At 42.2% G+C, this 16,108-nt stretch overlaps 4 non-coding genes across 4 annotated transcripts; all 4 read left to right on the plus strand.

Annotated features, from left to right (window-relative positions):
* Positions 1–226: 226 nt before the first annotated feature.
* Positions 227–306, plus strand: trnas-uga. The gene has a single exon. It is a non-coding gene; the product is annotated as a tRNA-Ser (tRNA).
* Positions 307–1,085: 779 nt separating this feature from the next.
* On the plus strand, positions 1,086–1,167 carry trnas-uga. Its single transcript has one exon. It is a non-coding gene; the product is annotated as a tRNA-Ser (tRNA).
* Positions 1,168–1,944: 777 nt separating this feature from the next.
* Positions 1,945–2,026, plus strand: trnas-uga. The gene has a single exon. It is a non-coding gene; the product is annotated as a tRNA-Ser (tRNA).
* A 1,422-nt stretch (positions 2,027–3,448) lies between these two features.
* On the plus strand, positions 3,449–3,529 carry trnas-cga. Its single transcript has one exon. It is a non-coding gene; the product is annotated as a tRNA-Ser (tRNA).
* Positions 3,530–16,108: the final 12,579 nt, after the last annotated feature.

Raw genomic sequence — 16,108 nt, forward strand, 5'->3', positions numbered from 1 at the left:
ACAGTGCTATGACAGACCAGTCTTTATTTGCAACATGTCATTGGAGACTTGATATGGATAATGTGTGCTTAATGCATGGACTTGTCCTTTGATTCAAGTGCTCAGAATATTTTTTCCTTGACAAACAGTTCAAATAGGCTCTTCAGTGGAAAGTCTAGTCTTTACAGAAGTAAAATGTACAGAATCAGATAGCCGACCGGTTAAGGCCTGGTTTTTAAACTAGCAAGCTGTGATGGCCGAGTGGTTAAGGCGTTGGACTTGAAATCAATGGGGTCTCCCGCGCAGGTTCGAACCCTTCTCACAGCGCTTTGACAAACCAGTCTTTACTTGCAAAATGTCATTGGAGGCTTGATATGGATAATGTGTGCTTAATGCATGGACTTGTCCTTTGATTCAAGTGCTCAGAATATTTTTTCCTTGACAAACAGTTCAAATAGGCTCTTCAGTAGAAAGTCTAGTCTTTACAGAAGTAAAATGTACAGAATCACATAACCTGCTGGTTTTTAACATAGCAAGATGCAGAGTGGTAAATTGCGTTGGACTGGAAATCCAATGGGGTCTCCCGCGCAGCTTTGAACACTGCTCACAGCGCTTTGACAAACCAGTCTTTATTTGCAACATGTCATTGGAGACTTGATATGGATAATGTCTGGACTTGTCCTTTGATTCAGGTGGTCAGAATAAAATTCATTGACCAACAGTTCAAACAGGCTCTTCAGTAGAATGTCTAGTCTTTACAGAAGTAAAATGTACAGAATCACAAAACCTACTGGTTTTTAACATAGCAAGCTGCAGAGTGGTAAATTGCGTTGGACTTGAAATCCAATGGGGTCTGCCCGTGCAGATTCGAACCCTGCTCACAGCGCTTTGACAAACCAGTCTTTCTTTGCAACATGTCATTGGAGACTTGATATGGATAATGTGTGCTTAATGCATGAACTTGTCCTTTGATTCAAGTGCTCAGAATATTTTTTCCTTGACAAACAGTTCAAATAGGCTCTTCAGTGGAAAGTCTAGTCTTTACAGAAGTAAAATGTACAGAATCAGATAGCCGACTCGTTAAGGCCTGGTTTTTAAAGTAGCAAGCTGTGATGGCCGAGTGGTTAAGGCGTTGGACTTGAAATCCAATGGGGTCTCCCCGTGCAGGTTAGAACCCTGCTCACAGCGCTTTGACAAACCAGTCTTTATTTGCAACATGTCATTGGAGACTTGATATGGATAATGTCTGGACTTGTCCTTTGATTCTAGTGGTCAGAATGCAATTCATTGACCAACAGTTCATACAGGCTCTTTAGTGGAAGGTATAGTCTTTACAGAAGTAAAATGTACAGAATCACATAACCGGCTGGGTTTTAACATAGCAAGCTGCAGAGTGGTAAATTGCGTTGGACTTGAAATCCAATGGGGTCTCCCCGCGCAGATTCGAACCCTGCTCACAGCGCTTTGACAAACCAGTCTTTATTTGCAACATGTCATTGGAGACTTGATATGGATAATGTGCTTAATGCATGGACTCGTCCTTTGATTCAAGTGCTCAGAATATTTTTCCTTGACAAACAGTTCAAATATGCTCTTCAGTAGAAAGTTGAGACTTTACAGAAGTAAAATGTACAGAATCACATAACCTGCTGGTTTTTAACATAGCAAGATGCAGAGTGGTAAATTGCATTGGACTGGAAATCCAATGGGGTCTCCCCGCGCAGATTCGAACCCTGCTCACAGCGCTTTGACAAACCAGTCTTTATTTGCAACATGTCATTGGAGACTTGATATGGATAATGTGTGCTAAATACATGGACTTGTCCTTTGATTCAAGTGCTCAGAATATTTTTTCCTTGACAAACAGTTCAAATAGGCTCTTCAGTAGAAAGTATTGTCTTTACTGAAGTAAAATGTACAGAATCAGATAGCCGACTCGTTAAGGCCTGGTTTTTAAAGTAGGAAGCTGTGATGGCCGAGTGGTTAAGGCGTTGGACTTGAAATCCAATGGGGTCTCCCCGTGCAGGTTAGAACCCTGCTCACAGCGCTTTGACAAACCAGTCTTTATTTGCAACATGTCATTGGAGACTTGATATGGATAATGTCTGGACTTGTCCTTTGATTCTAGTGGTCAGAATACAATTCATTGACCAACAGTTCATACAGGCTCTTTAGTGGAAGGTATAGTCTTTACAGAAGTAAAATGTACAGAATCCCATAACTGGCTGGTTTATAACATAGCAAGAGTTGTAAATTGCGTTGTACTTGAAATCCAATTGGGTCTCACCCGCGCAGATTCGAACCCTGCTCACATCGCTTTGACAAACCAGTCTTTATTTGCAACATGTCATTGGAGACTTGATATGGATAATATCTGGACTTGTCCTTTGATTCAGGTGGTCAGAATAAAATTCATTGACCAACAGTTCAAACAGGCTCTTCAGTAGAATGTCTAGTCTTTGCAGAAGTAAAATGTACAGAATCACATAACTGGCTGGTTTTTAACATAGCAAGCTGCAGAGTTGTAAATTGCGTTGGAGTTGAAACCCCATGGGGTCTCTCTGCTCTTTTTAAAATCTTATTCTCAGTGAATAGTCCACTTGTACTTTCTCTGCACATAGTTTTTTGACTTGCACATTAAACTTCCAACCTTCACAGCTTTGGAAAGGACCGAGGTTACTTGGCGCAATAAGATCAAAATGTTGTGCCATCAAGTTTACCATTTTTCACCAATGATGTCTGTTTCCAAATCCCAATCCCTTTACTTGCATTCCAACAGCTGCAATGGCCGAGTTCTGTAGACGTTGGACCTGAATTTCAATGGGGTCTCCCCACCCATGTTCTTAACTTGCTTGAAGCATATAGCCCACTTCTGCTTTCTTCTCATCAATTTCCTTAGATTCCTACTGCTGTGATGGCTAAGTGGTTTAAGCATTGTAATTGAAGTCCAATATATTCTCCCTGTACAGTTTTCAACTCTGCTTACTGGGTGATGATAAAGTAGACCTTTAATAATTGGGTCTATCTCCTTTGAATTTAAATGGTCCTTACTTTATGTGCTCGTCCCACGATTGAACTGCTTAGAAAATTGTTTTTTTTTAAACTTTGCTTGAAATAAATGTCAACTAGGCAGTTGAATTTGGATACTTTTGTCCTTGTGTGAGGTAACTCAGAAAGCTGTGATTGCAGAATGGTTAAATTGTTGTACTCCAGATCCATTGGGGTTGCCCAGTGCAGGTTTGAACCCTGCGAGCAGCGCTTTGACAATCCACTCTTTATTTGTAACATGTCATTGGGGACTTGATATGGATAATGCTTGGACATGTCCTTTGATTCAAGTGCTCAGAATTGATCTTCCATGACAAATGTTTCAAGTAGGCTCTTCAATAGCAATAATCTGGTCACTTTAGAGGTAAAATGGACAGAACGAGATAGCGGACTGGCTAATGGTCTGTAGGTAACAGGAGATGCTGTGATGGCCGAGAGGTTAAGGCGTTGGACTCGAAATCCAATGGGGTCTCCCCCGCAGGTTCGAACCCTACTCACAGCGCTATGGCAAACCAGTTTTCATTTTTAACATATCCTAGGTGACATGATATGGATAATGTGCTTAATGCATGGACTCGTCCTTTGATTCAAGTGCTCAGAATATTTTTCCTTGACAAACAGTTCAAATATGCTCTTCAGTAGAAAGTTGAGTCTTTACAGAAGGAAAATGTACAGAATCAGATAGCCGACTGGTTAAGGCCTGATTTTTAGCATAGCAAGCTGCGATGGCCTGTGCACAGGACTTTAGAAACAAGTGCACCGACAGGCAACAGTTCAACACGATTTTAAAAAAAGAGCGCAAGCCTTTATCGTTCGTTGAAGATCAACCAGTCGATCGATTGGTTGGTGACCACTGTGGTAGGCTAAACAGTCAAACAAGTAGACCTACAGTATGTTGCAGAGGTGAGACCAGTCATTGTGTTACAAGTCACAAGTAAGTCTCAAGTCTTAGCACTCAAGTCCCAAGTCGAGACAGGCAAGTCCGAGTTAAGTCAAGACCCTCAAGTATCAAGTCAAATCTCAAGACCGAAACATTGAGCTTCGAGTCCTAAACAAGTCATAATGTGCTCTTCACCAAATGTAATACCATTTCATATTTTTAACAAGATTAATAGTATATTACATTTACGCAAATCATGAATGCTTTCAAAAATATCTATATATTTATTACTTTCCAAATAAACATTATATTTCAATTGAAATTCCAGTTGAAGATGGAAGTTTACATACACCTTAGCCAAATACATTTAAACTCAGTTTTTCACAATTCTTGACACTTAATCCTAGAAAAATTCCCTGTCTTAAATCAGTTAGGATTGCCACTTTATTTTAAGAATGTGAAATGTCAGAATAATAGTAGAGATAATGATTTATTTCAGCTTTTATTTCTTTCATTGCATTCCCAGTGGGTCAGAAGTTTACATACACTCAATTGTCTTTAAATTGTTTAACTTGGGTCAAATGTTTCAGGTAGCCTTCCACAAACTTCCCCCAATAAGTTGGGTGAATTTTGGCCCATTCCTCCTGACAGAGCTAGTGTAACTGAGTAAGGTTAGTAGGCCTACTTGCTCGCACACGCTTTTTCAGTTCTGCCCACAAATGTTCTATAGGATTAACGTCAGGGCTTTGTGATAGCCACTCCAATACCTTGACTTTGTTGTCCTTATGCCATTTTGGCACAACTTTGGAAGTATGCTTGGGGTCATTGTTCATTTGGACAAAGCTTTAACTTCCTGACTGAGGTCTTGAAATGCTGTTTCACTATATCCACATAATTTTCCTACCTCATGATTCCATCTATTTTGTGAAGTGCACTAGTCCCTCCTGCAGCAAAGCAGCCCCACAACATGATTCTGCCACCCCCGTGCTTCACGGTTGGGATGGTGTTCTTCGGCTTGCAAGCCTCCCCATTTTTCCTCCAAACATAACGATGGTCATTACGGCCGAACAGTTCTATTTTTGTTTCATCAGACCAGAGAACATTTCTCCAAAAATTGCAATCTTTATCCCCATGTGCAGTTGCAAACCGTAGTCTGGCTTTTTTATGGAGGTTTTGGAGCAGTGGCTTCTTCCTTGCTGAGAGGCCTTTCAGTTTATGTCGATATAGGACTCGTTTTTACTGTGAATGTAGATACTTTTATACCTGTTTCCTCCAGCATCTTCACACGGTTCTTTGCTGTTGTTCTGGGATTGATTTGCACTTTTCGCACCAAAGTACGTTCAACTCTAGGACACAGAACGCATCTCCTTCCTGAGAGGTATGATGGCTGCGTGGTCCCATGGTGTTTATACTTGTGTACTATTGTTTGTACAGATGAACGTGGTACCTTCAGGCATTTGGCAATTGATCCAATTGCAATTTTTTTCTGAGGTTTTGGCTGATTCCTTTTGATTTTCCTATGATGTCAAGCAAAGAGAAGTTGAGTTTGAAGGTAGGCCTTGACATTCATCCACAGGTACACCTCCAATTGACTCAAATGATGTCAATTAGCCTATCAGAAGCTTCTAAAGCCATGACATCATTTTCTGGAATTTTCGAAGCTGTTTAAAGGCATAGTCAACTTAGTGCATGTAAACTTCTGACCCACCTGAATGACCCACCAATGTAGGCTTGTACACAATCGCCCAACCTTAACACACACACACACACTCTCTCTGTGTGATTACAGTAGGCTAACGTATGTCATTGGTTTTAGGAAAAGCAGTAACATCAGGCAGGATTTAGGCTACCAACTGCCTTGCCAGTTGGAGCTCAATCTTGGTTCCAATGATCACGTTCCCGCACTGACTGACTGTGTGGAGGCTCATTGATTTAACATTACGTTGCCTACATGATACACCAGTAAAGTAATAAAATATATAGCTGTCGGCTATCTTTGCCACGACTTACTATTCTTTGTGCAGCTTTAAATGTCAAACAAAGTTTGAAATTGTTGCGCTTCCGTCTGTAACTTTCTTCCCGCTTGTTTTGCAAGTTCGAATCCGTTTTTTCTTGATACAGAGTTGTCTTTATATCCGAAAATAATAATTCTGGGTATCATCTTTCCAAGGGCTCCATCTGAATTCACCCACTGACGTTCCTCTGCACTGCCACGCACAACTTTTTCTCAGTTGATTGGCTGCTGTCCGATTCAAACTGTAATTCGTTAAATGAAGAGTTGATGCGCTGCACACTTTTTTTAACAGCATCATTTTTCATATTTGGGCTTGGGGAGGGAATCAAGTCAGGTCGAGTCATAATTCTCATGTCCAAGTCAAGTCACGAGTCATTGGTGTTAAAGTCAAGGTCGAGTTGCATGTCATCATATCTGTGACTCGAATCTGACTCGAGTCCCATTCATGAATCCCTGGACATACATCTAGTAAGGCCTAACCAGAAGTAAGAAGAATGGAAGGTAAGGACTTCTAAGGCTCTTGCACGAGAAGTTAGGAAAGCAACATTTACTGTGTGAAATGCAATGTTATCACCATCATTCTATTTCAATTATCATCACACACCCATTTTGACTGCTTGCAGCCACTAACATTGAGTGGCTGCTGACAACATAGTGACTCAACTCCATTCACTTTAATAATGGGAAAATGGATGCAAAATGTATCACTAGCCACTTTAAACAATGCCACTTAATATCATGTTTATATACCCTACATTACGTATCTCATATGTATATACTGTACCCTATACCATCTACTGCATCTTGCCATCTTAATGTTATACATGTATCACTAGCCACTTTAAACAATGCCACTTAATATCATGTTTATATACCCTACATTACTCATCTCATATGTATATACTGTACCCTATACCATCTACTGCATCTTGCCTATGCCGTTCTGTACCATCACTCATTCATGTATCTTTATGTACATATTGTTCATCCCTTTACACTTGTGTGTATAAGGTAGTTGTTGTGGAATTGTTAGGTTAGATTACTCGTTGGTTATTACAGCATTGTCGGAACTAGAAGCACAAGCATTTCGCTACACTCGCAATAACATCCGCTAACCATGTGTATGTGACAAATAAAATTGGATTTGATTGGATTTTGATTTGATTTAGAACAAATGAAAGAAATTCATGAAAGAACTAGATGGATAACAATGTACATGCATGGTAAATAAGATCTGTACAACTTGGTGTACATGTCTGTATGAAGGCTGTATAGAAAGACCATTGCATGGTGAATATTCCCTGTTGTCTCATAGTGAGATGACAGTACAGACTTGATGAAGGCTCTACTGGCTGTTGGATGCAGTTGGATGCTGAAGTTGGATGCTGAATGTACTCTTGAACTCTCTCTCAAATAGATCCTTCAATCTTTCGCCCATCACACAGTACTCTGCATTATCCTTCAGAAAAAAGACAGACACATTTGTATAGAAAACATAATAAACTAGTAATGCATAAAACACAACTCATTTAGCCTAATTCATATTTGTTATGGATTAAAAAAAGACGCATTGTTAAAGTGTTATTCATGCATTACCACAATTCCAAGATTTGTTTAAAAAAATGTTGCCCTAAGTCTTCACATTGGATACCGCAGTAGTGCAGTCTTACCCTGTTAAATGTGGCACAGTTGGTGAAGATAAGCAACACATCATACACAAAGTGTTGCACTGACTGGTAGAGATTCTGCTGCAGCTTCTCCACAACCATGTCCAGCCATATAGGGATCTTTATCACACTGGTGTAGTTTCTCACCTGGCAATGAAACATACAGATGGAGATAAACTCAACAAAAAAAAAAAAATCCCTTTTTCAGGACCCTATCTTTCCAAGATCATCTGTAAAAATACAAATAACTTCACAGATCTTCATTGTAAAGGGTTTAAACATCGTTTCCCATGCTTGTTCAATTAACCATATATATATATATTTTTTAACCATCAACAATGAATGAACATGCACCTGTGGAACAGTCGTTAAGACACTAACAGCTTACAGATGGTAGGCAATTAAGGTCACAGTTATGAAAACTAAGGACACTAAAGAGGCCTTTCTACTGACTCTGAATTACACCAAATTAAAAGTGGCCAGGGTCCCTGCTCATCTGCATGAACGTGCCTTAGGCCTGCTGCAAGGAGGCATGAGGACTGCAGATGTGACCAGGGCAATAAATTGCAATGTCCGTACTGTGAGACGCCTAATACAGAGCTACAGGGAGACAGGACGGACAGCTGATCGTCCTCGCAGTGGCAGACCATGTGTAACAACACCTGCACAGGACCGGTACATCCAAACATCACACCTGCGGGACAGGTACAGGAGGGCAACTGATGGGTCAAATTGAGGTCATGATAGGGGCTGCACCAAATGTTTGATGTATTATAATAATTGATTATGCTTATGTTGTATTAATACAAGGGGAGGGGCTATGGTATGGGACCCCTCCTCTGCGTTTATATGGTCCTAGACTACAGATTAACAATATATATTCATTGTAAGGTTTTAGAATTGTTCCACAGTCTTTTCTAAGTCTCTGCCTCTTATTAAGAAATGGTCTGTGAGAAAGCATTTCAAAGATAAACAAAGAGCCCTGCAGGGGAGTAGAAGAGATAAGAGGCTAGTCAGACATACCTCTATAAATCAACTTGTGGGAGTGGACATTTACTGTTGAGGCCTTAGAAAACACTGGAACTATTGTATCTCTTGCAAGTTTGTATAGCTGTGTATGCATGAGCTTGGTCTGAGGAGTAGCAGGTAATGACGTATGCAGTGACATCACAGGGGTTAACTACAAGCATGATAAAAGCAACTTGGACTTTTCCTATGGTGCAGAACTCATGAGACATCTGTTATATGTGTGATATTTGATCTTTGACTTCTGTCTACAGCTTTATTTGGATTAAAATTGTTAGGATTCATAAGTGCACGTTTTGAGTTTTCCTTATTTGTTATTAAGTAAATAAAACGGAGCACAGGAAAACGGAACCAACTCAACAACAACTGCCGAGTTACACCAGGAACGCACAATCCCTCCATCAGTGCTCAGACTGTCCTCAATAGGCTGACAGAAGCTGGACTGAGGGCTTGTAGACCTGTTGTAAGGCAGGTCCTCACCAGACATCACTGGCAACAACATCGCCTATGGGCACAAACCCACCGTCGCTGGACCAGACAGGACTGTCAAAAAGTGCTATTCACAGACCAGTGGCGTTTTTGTCTCACCAGGGGTGATGGTCAGATTCGCGTTTATCGTCGAAGGACTAAGCGTTACACTGAGACCTGTACTCTGGAGCGGAATCGATTTGGAGGTGGAGGGTCCGTCATTGTCTGGGGCGGTGTGTCACAGCATCATCGGACTGAGCTTGTTGTCATTGCAGGCAATCTAATGCTGGGCATTACAGGGAAGAAATCCTCCTCCCTCATGTGATACCCTTCCTGCAGGCTCATCCTGACATGATCCTCCAGCATGACAATGCCACCAGACATACTGCTCGTTCTGTCCGTGATTTCCTGCAAGACAGGAATGTCAGTGTTCTGCCATGGCCAGCGATGAGCCCGGATGTCAATCCCATTGAGCACATTTGGGACCTGTGGGATCGGAGGGTGAGGGCTAGGGCCATTCCCCCCAGAAATGTCCAGGAACTTGCAGGTGCCTTGGTGGAGTGGGGTGACATCTCACAGCAAGAACTGGCAAATCTGGTGCAGCCCATGAGGATGAGATGCACTGCAGTACTTAATACAGCTGGTGGCCACGCCAGATACTGACTGTTACTTTTGATTTAGACCCCCCCCCCTTTGTTCAGGGACACATTCAATTTCTGTTAGTCCAATGTCTGTGGAACTTGTTTAGTTTATGTCTCAGTTGCTGAATCTTATGTTCATACAAATATTTACACACACACACACACACACACACACACACACACACACACACACACACACACACACACACACACACACACACACACACACACACACACACACACACACACACACACACACACACACACACACACACACACACACACACGCACGCACGCACGCACGCACGCACGCACACACACACACACACACACACACACACGAGAGAGAGAGAACCAAGCAAACTTACATTGATACAAGGATCTGCCACAATGATGTGGTCCTTGTCAGCTTGGTATAGACACAGCAGGAGGTATTGGCATTCCTGTGAGAGTAAACACACATTTATGTGACTAGTCAAAGATTGTTTACATTTAAGTGAATCATTATTTAATGTCAAGTATATGTTGATGGTTATAATGGACAGACTGACAGATAGATATATAGATAGATTGGTCCAATTGCCTGTCAATCAATGAAACAATGGTAGCAGTCATTTGTTCAGGCTCCTTACCAGTAGGTGGTCAGAGATTCGGCAGGTCAAGGCTTCCTGGTAAGTCTTATGACTGGGGTAACGCCACGGCTGACTGGCTCTCAGTACACAAAATGTACACACCCACGGAAGATTATCCCTATGATTACACACACACACACACACACACACACACACACACACACACACACACACACACACACACACACACACACACACACACACACACACACACACACACACACACACACACACACACACACACACACACACACACACACACACACACACACACACACACACACACACACACACACACACACTAACTGACAGCTAAAACAAAACAAAACACAAAACAAACAGACCTCACTTGTATCAATCTCACTCTGTTCTCTGTTCTCACCCCAGCATAGTGTCATCCACATTACATTTACATTTAAGTCATTTAGCAGACGCTCTTATTAGGAAGATGACATCACTGATGGAAGGAGCGAGGACACTCATCACAGCATATCAAGCTGCCCTGGCTTCTACAGATGAAGCAGTCATCATCGTTATCCTGATCATGCTGCCAAGACAGAGAAGAGAGGAAGGTGAGAAGGAATTGGAAACAAACAAGCACCAACTGCCTGTTTGTGTGTTAAATATCGTACAGATTGATTTCCCACACCCTCGGGTTTAAAACAAGGAGACTCCTGATCACCGATCCTGTTTGCTATGTTTATTAATGATTTGACAAGTTAAATACTAGAGTAAGATATATAATGGTGAAATGCTGATTATATTATTTTGATGGCAGAAACTGAACAAGACCTGCGGAAAATTATATTAAGTACTGTCAATTGGTGTAAAAGATGGAGACTCGTGATCAATAAAAACATTTTAAAAACTTCAAATGCATTTTAGAATACCAAGTAATAAGAGAAGTGTTTTTCAGTTGTAGTGGAGAAATTCTTGAGTTTACTAGCAATGACAAATATTTGGGTATTTATTTTGGTGAACGTATGACTTTCTGTACGACACATCTGACCTGGCTGACTCAGCAAGTAGAGCTCTTGGGGGAGTCATAGGAAGAACAAAACCACTCAAAGATATTGGTTATGCCACTTATTCCAAACTGTGTCAGACATGTGTATGTCTCCTGTTCTATTCAGGAGGAGTGTGGGATGCTAAGAGGTATCTCAAAGCAGTACATGGTTTTTTGCTTACGTGATTTTTTTCCCCCACAAGTTTGCGCAATAACTGGGGACATGGTGAGATGGAAGGCCTGCATGGTGAGACTTTGGAATAGACTGTGGGATATGCCAATTGCCAGAATACCCATCAAAGTCTGAACTTTGCCAGCAGTCTGACATTGACCATTTGTTTGAAAACAATTTAAGCAAGACAGATGCTCTTTTAATATATACATTTTTAGGAGGTAGATCAGCTTTAATATTGCAGATACATTGATAGAAGCCACAATCTAATTGTCTGCATAATTTTCAATCCCCCATATACTTTTGGGTAAATATACAGAACCAGTCAAAAGTTTGGACACACCTATTCATTCAAGGGTATTGAGTATTTTCTACGATGTAAAATAATAGTGAAGACATCAAAACTATGAAATAACTCATATGGAATCATGTTATAACGACACAGGGCGAGACCCAGATACAGACACCGGAGGTAGATGGTTCGGGTCTCTGATATTTATTGAAAAACAAGGGGCAAGCAAGAGAGGTCGAGGACAGGCAAAAGTTCATGAACCAGGTCAGAGTCCAAAAGGTATGGGGCGGCAGGCAGGCTCGAGGTCAGGGCAGACTGAATGGTCAGGCAGGCAGGTTCAGTCTCCGGGCAGAGAAAGGGTCAGAACCCGGAGAAGTAGAAAAACAGACGAGGAAAATATGAGCACGGAAAAACACGCTGGTTGACTTGACAAGACAAGATGAACTGGCAACAGACAGACAGAAGACACCGGTATAAATACACAGGGAATAACAGGAACAAATGGGAGACACCTGGTGGGGGGTGGAGACAAGCACAAGACAGGTGAAGCAGATCAGGGTGTGACACATATAGTAACCAAAAAAGTGTTAAATCAAAATATATTTTAGATTCTTCAAAGTAGCCACCCTTCACCTTGATGACAGTTTTGCACATTGTTGGCATTCTCTCAACCAGCTTTGTGAGGAATGCTATTCGAACAGTCTTGAAGGAGTTCCCACACATGCTGAGCACTTATTGGCAGCTTTTCCTTCACTCTGCGGTCCAACTCATCCCAAACTATCTCAATTGGGTTGAGGTCGGGGGATTGTGGAGGCTAGGTCATCTGATGCCGCACTCCATCCCTCTATTTGTTCAAATAGTCCTTACACAGCATGAAGGTGTGCTTTGGGTCATTGTCCTGTTGAAAAAATAAATGATAGTCCCACTAAGCGCAAACCAGATGGGATGGTGTATCGCTGAAGTATGCTGTGGTAGCCATGCTGGTTAAGTGTGCCATGAATTCTAAATAAATCACTGAGTGTCACCAGCAAAGCACCCCCACCTTATCAAACATCCTCCTCTATGCTTCATGGTTGGAAACACAAATGCAGAGATCATCCGTTCACCTACTCTGCATCTCACAAAGACACAGGAGTTGGAACCAAAAATCGCAAATTTGGACTCAGACCAAAGGACAGATTTCCAACGGTCTAATGTCCATTGCTCGTGTTTCTTGGTCCCAGCAAGTCTTTTCTTCTTATTGGAGTACTTTAGTAGTGGTTTCTTTGTAGCAATTTGACCATGAAGGCCTGTTTCACGCGGTCTCCTCTGAACATTTCATGTTGAGATGTGTCTGTTACTTGAACTCTGAAGCATTTATTTGGGCTGCCATTTCTGAAGCTGGTAACTCTAATGAACTTATCCTCTTTAGCAGAGGTAACTCTGGGTTGACCTTTTCTGTGCCGGTTCTCATGACAGCCAGTTTCATCATAACGCTTAATGGTTTTTGCAACTGCACTTGAAGAAACTTTCCAAGTTCTTCACATTTTCCGGATTGACGGACCTTCATGTCTTAAAGAAATTATAGACTGCCGTTTCTCTTTGCTTATTTGCGCTGTTATTACCATAATATGGACTTGGTCTTTTACCAAACAGGGCCATATTCTGTATACCTCCCCTACCTTGTCACAACACAACTGATTGGCTCAAACGCATTAAGAAGGAAAGAAATTCCACAAAATAACTTTTAACAAGGCACACCTGTTATTTGAAATGCATTCCAAGTGACTACCTCAAAGCTGGTTGAGAGAATGCCAAGAGTGTGCAAAGCTGACAACAAGGCAAAGGGTGGTTACTTTGAAAAGTCTCAAATGTAAAATATATTTTTTATTTGTTTAACACGGTTTTGGTTGCTACATGATTCCATATGTGTTTTTATATAATTTTACAAGGTAGAACATAGTACAAATAAAGAAAAACTCTGAAATGAGTAGGTGTGTCCAAACCTTCGACTGGTACTGTGTATTTGTCATATACTGTCTTTTCCTTTATTACTTTCCCCTAACCCTATCATCCCTCCCCTAATTGGAGTAAACTAATAGACCACAATACATTCGCTTCTAATTCCAGTTTATACATACTCTATACATTTTACAGAGACAGTATATTTTACATTAGTTATCTTAATTTGTATTTATTGTTTGTCCCACCCTTTAGCTTCCCTCAACCCCTCCAATCTATCTCTGAACACACTCCAGTTTTGTGGTGATATCTCACAAAATCCTGAACCCTTCTACTCTTGTAGTTCCTACAGATTGAAGATAACATTGTTTTGCTAAGAGTATTATTATACTATTGATCGATTTGAGTAAGACTTTTCAAATCACCCAGCAGTGCTATTTGCAGAGTTAGCTCTAGGTAAATGTTGTAATTCTTCATCCATTCCTGAATCTGCAACCAAAAACAAGCTAGATATGGGCAGTACCACAAAAAAAGGTGATCTAATGATTCTGCCTCTTCGCAGCAAAATCTGCAGAACTGGGATGGTTATATCCCCCATATAATTTATATAACATTCGATTGGATGTAAGAATTGTATATAATAATTTAAATTGAAAAGGTTTTGAATCCGGTTGTCATTTTGGAATTAGTTGACAAACCATTGGTCCTTAAATGAAACTGGTATACTTTTTATTTATCACTATTTTCTTCAAACCAATTTTGACAGACAAGTTCCTTACATTCTCCCCCTTCCATTTGCCTCTTCCATTTTTGCGGACTTAGACACTATTTAAAAAGGCTTCCTGTGCTTGTCCTCGATCCAGTACCACCAGTTCCAGCACCACGCACCAGGCCTCCAGTGCGCCTCGCCTGTTTAGCACAGCCAGAGCCTTTCTCCTCTCCTGCGCTGCCGGAGTCTCCAGTCTGCCCAGCGCCGCCAGTGCTCCCAGTCGGCCCAGCGCGGCCAGTGCTCCCAGTCTGCCCAGCGCGGCCAGTGCTCCCAGTCTGCCCAGCGCGGCCAGTGCTCCCAGTCAGCCCAGCGAGGCCAGTGCTCCCAGTCTGCCCAGCGCCGCCAGTGCTCCCAGTCTGCCCAGCGCCGCCAGTGCTCCCAGTCTGCCCAGCGCCGCCAGTCTGCCCAGCGCCGCCAGTGCCGCCAGTCAGCCCAGCGCTGCTCGACAACCAATCTCTTCCAGATCTACCAGCCAGCTAGGATTTACCGGAGCCTACTACCTGCCTGAGCTTCATCTCAGTACTGGGCTTCCTCTCAGTACTGGGCTTCCCCTCAGTACCGGGCTTCCCCTCAGTACCGGGCTTCCCCTCAGTACTGGGCTTCCCCTCAGTACCGGGCTTCCCCTCAGTACCGGGCTTTCCCTCAGTCCCGGGCTGCTTCGGTCCCGAGCTGCCCCTCTGTCCTGAGATGCCCCTCTGTCCTGAGATGCCCCTCTGTCCTGAGATGCCCCTCTGTCCCGAGCTGCCCCTCTGTCACGAGCTGCTCCTCAGTTATGTGGGGATCTGGGTGAGGACTATTAGGCCATGGTCGGTGGAGAAGGTGGATTATCCCAGGACGCGAAGGGGAGGAAATAGGACATTTATGGAATGGGGTCCACGTCCCGAGCCAGAACCGCCACCATGGACAGACGCCCACCCGGACCCTCCCTATGCTCTTGAGGTGCGTCCGGGAGTCCGCACCTTAGGGGGGGGTTCTGTCACGCCTTGGTCATTGTATTTTGTGTTTTTGTTATATGGTTGGGTAGGCCAGGGTGTGACATGGGTTTATATGTTGTATTCGTATTGGGGTTTGTATTTATTTGGGATTGCGGCTGATTAGGGGTGTGGTATAGGTTTGGCTGCCTGAAGCGGTTCTCAATTAGAGTCAGGTGCTTATCGTTGTCTCCGATTGGGAACCGTATTTAGGCAGCCTCAGTTTCGCTTTGTATTTTGTGGGTGTTTGTTCCTGTCTCTGTGTAGTGTTCACCAGATAGGCTGTAATAGGTTTCACGTTCCGTTTGTTGTTTTTGTATTTATGAGTTATTTCATGTATCGTTCCGTTTTCCTTCATTAAAGTCATGAGTAACCACTACGCTGCATTTCGGTCCGACTCTCTTCATTCAACAGACGAACGCCGTTACACTTATTCTAAAATGTATTCAATTGTTTTTATCCCCCATCAATCTACACACATTACCCCATAATGATGAAGCAAAATCAGGTTCTTAGAAATGTTTGCAAATGTATTCAAAATAGAAAACGGAAATATCACATTTATATAAGTATTCAGACCCTTTACTCAGTACGTTGTTGAA

The sequence above is a fragment of the Oncorhynchus gorbuscha genome, linkage group LG16 (assembly GCF_021184085.1).
Source record: "Oncorhynchus gorbuscha isolate QuinsamMale2020 ecotype Even-year linkage group LG16, OgorEven_v1.0, whole genome shotgun sequence".
In the NCBI taxonomy this organism is placed as follows: Eukaryota; Metazoa; Chordata; class Actinopteri; order Salmoniformes; family Salmonidae; genus Oncorhynchus; species Oncorhynchus gorbuscha.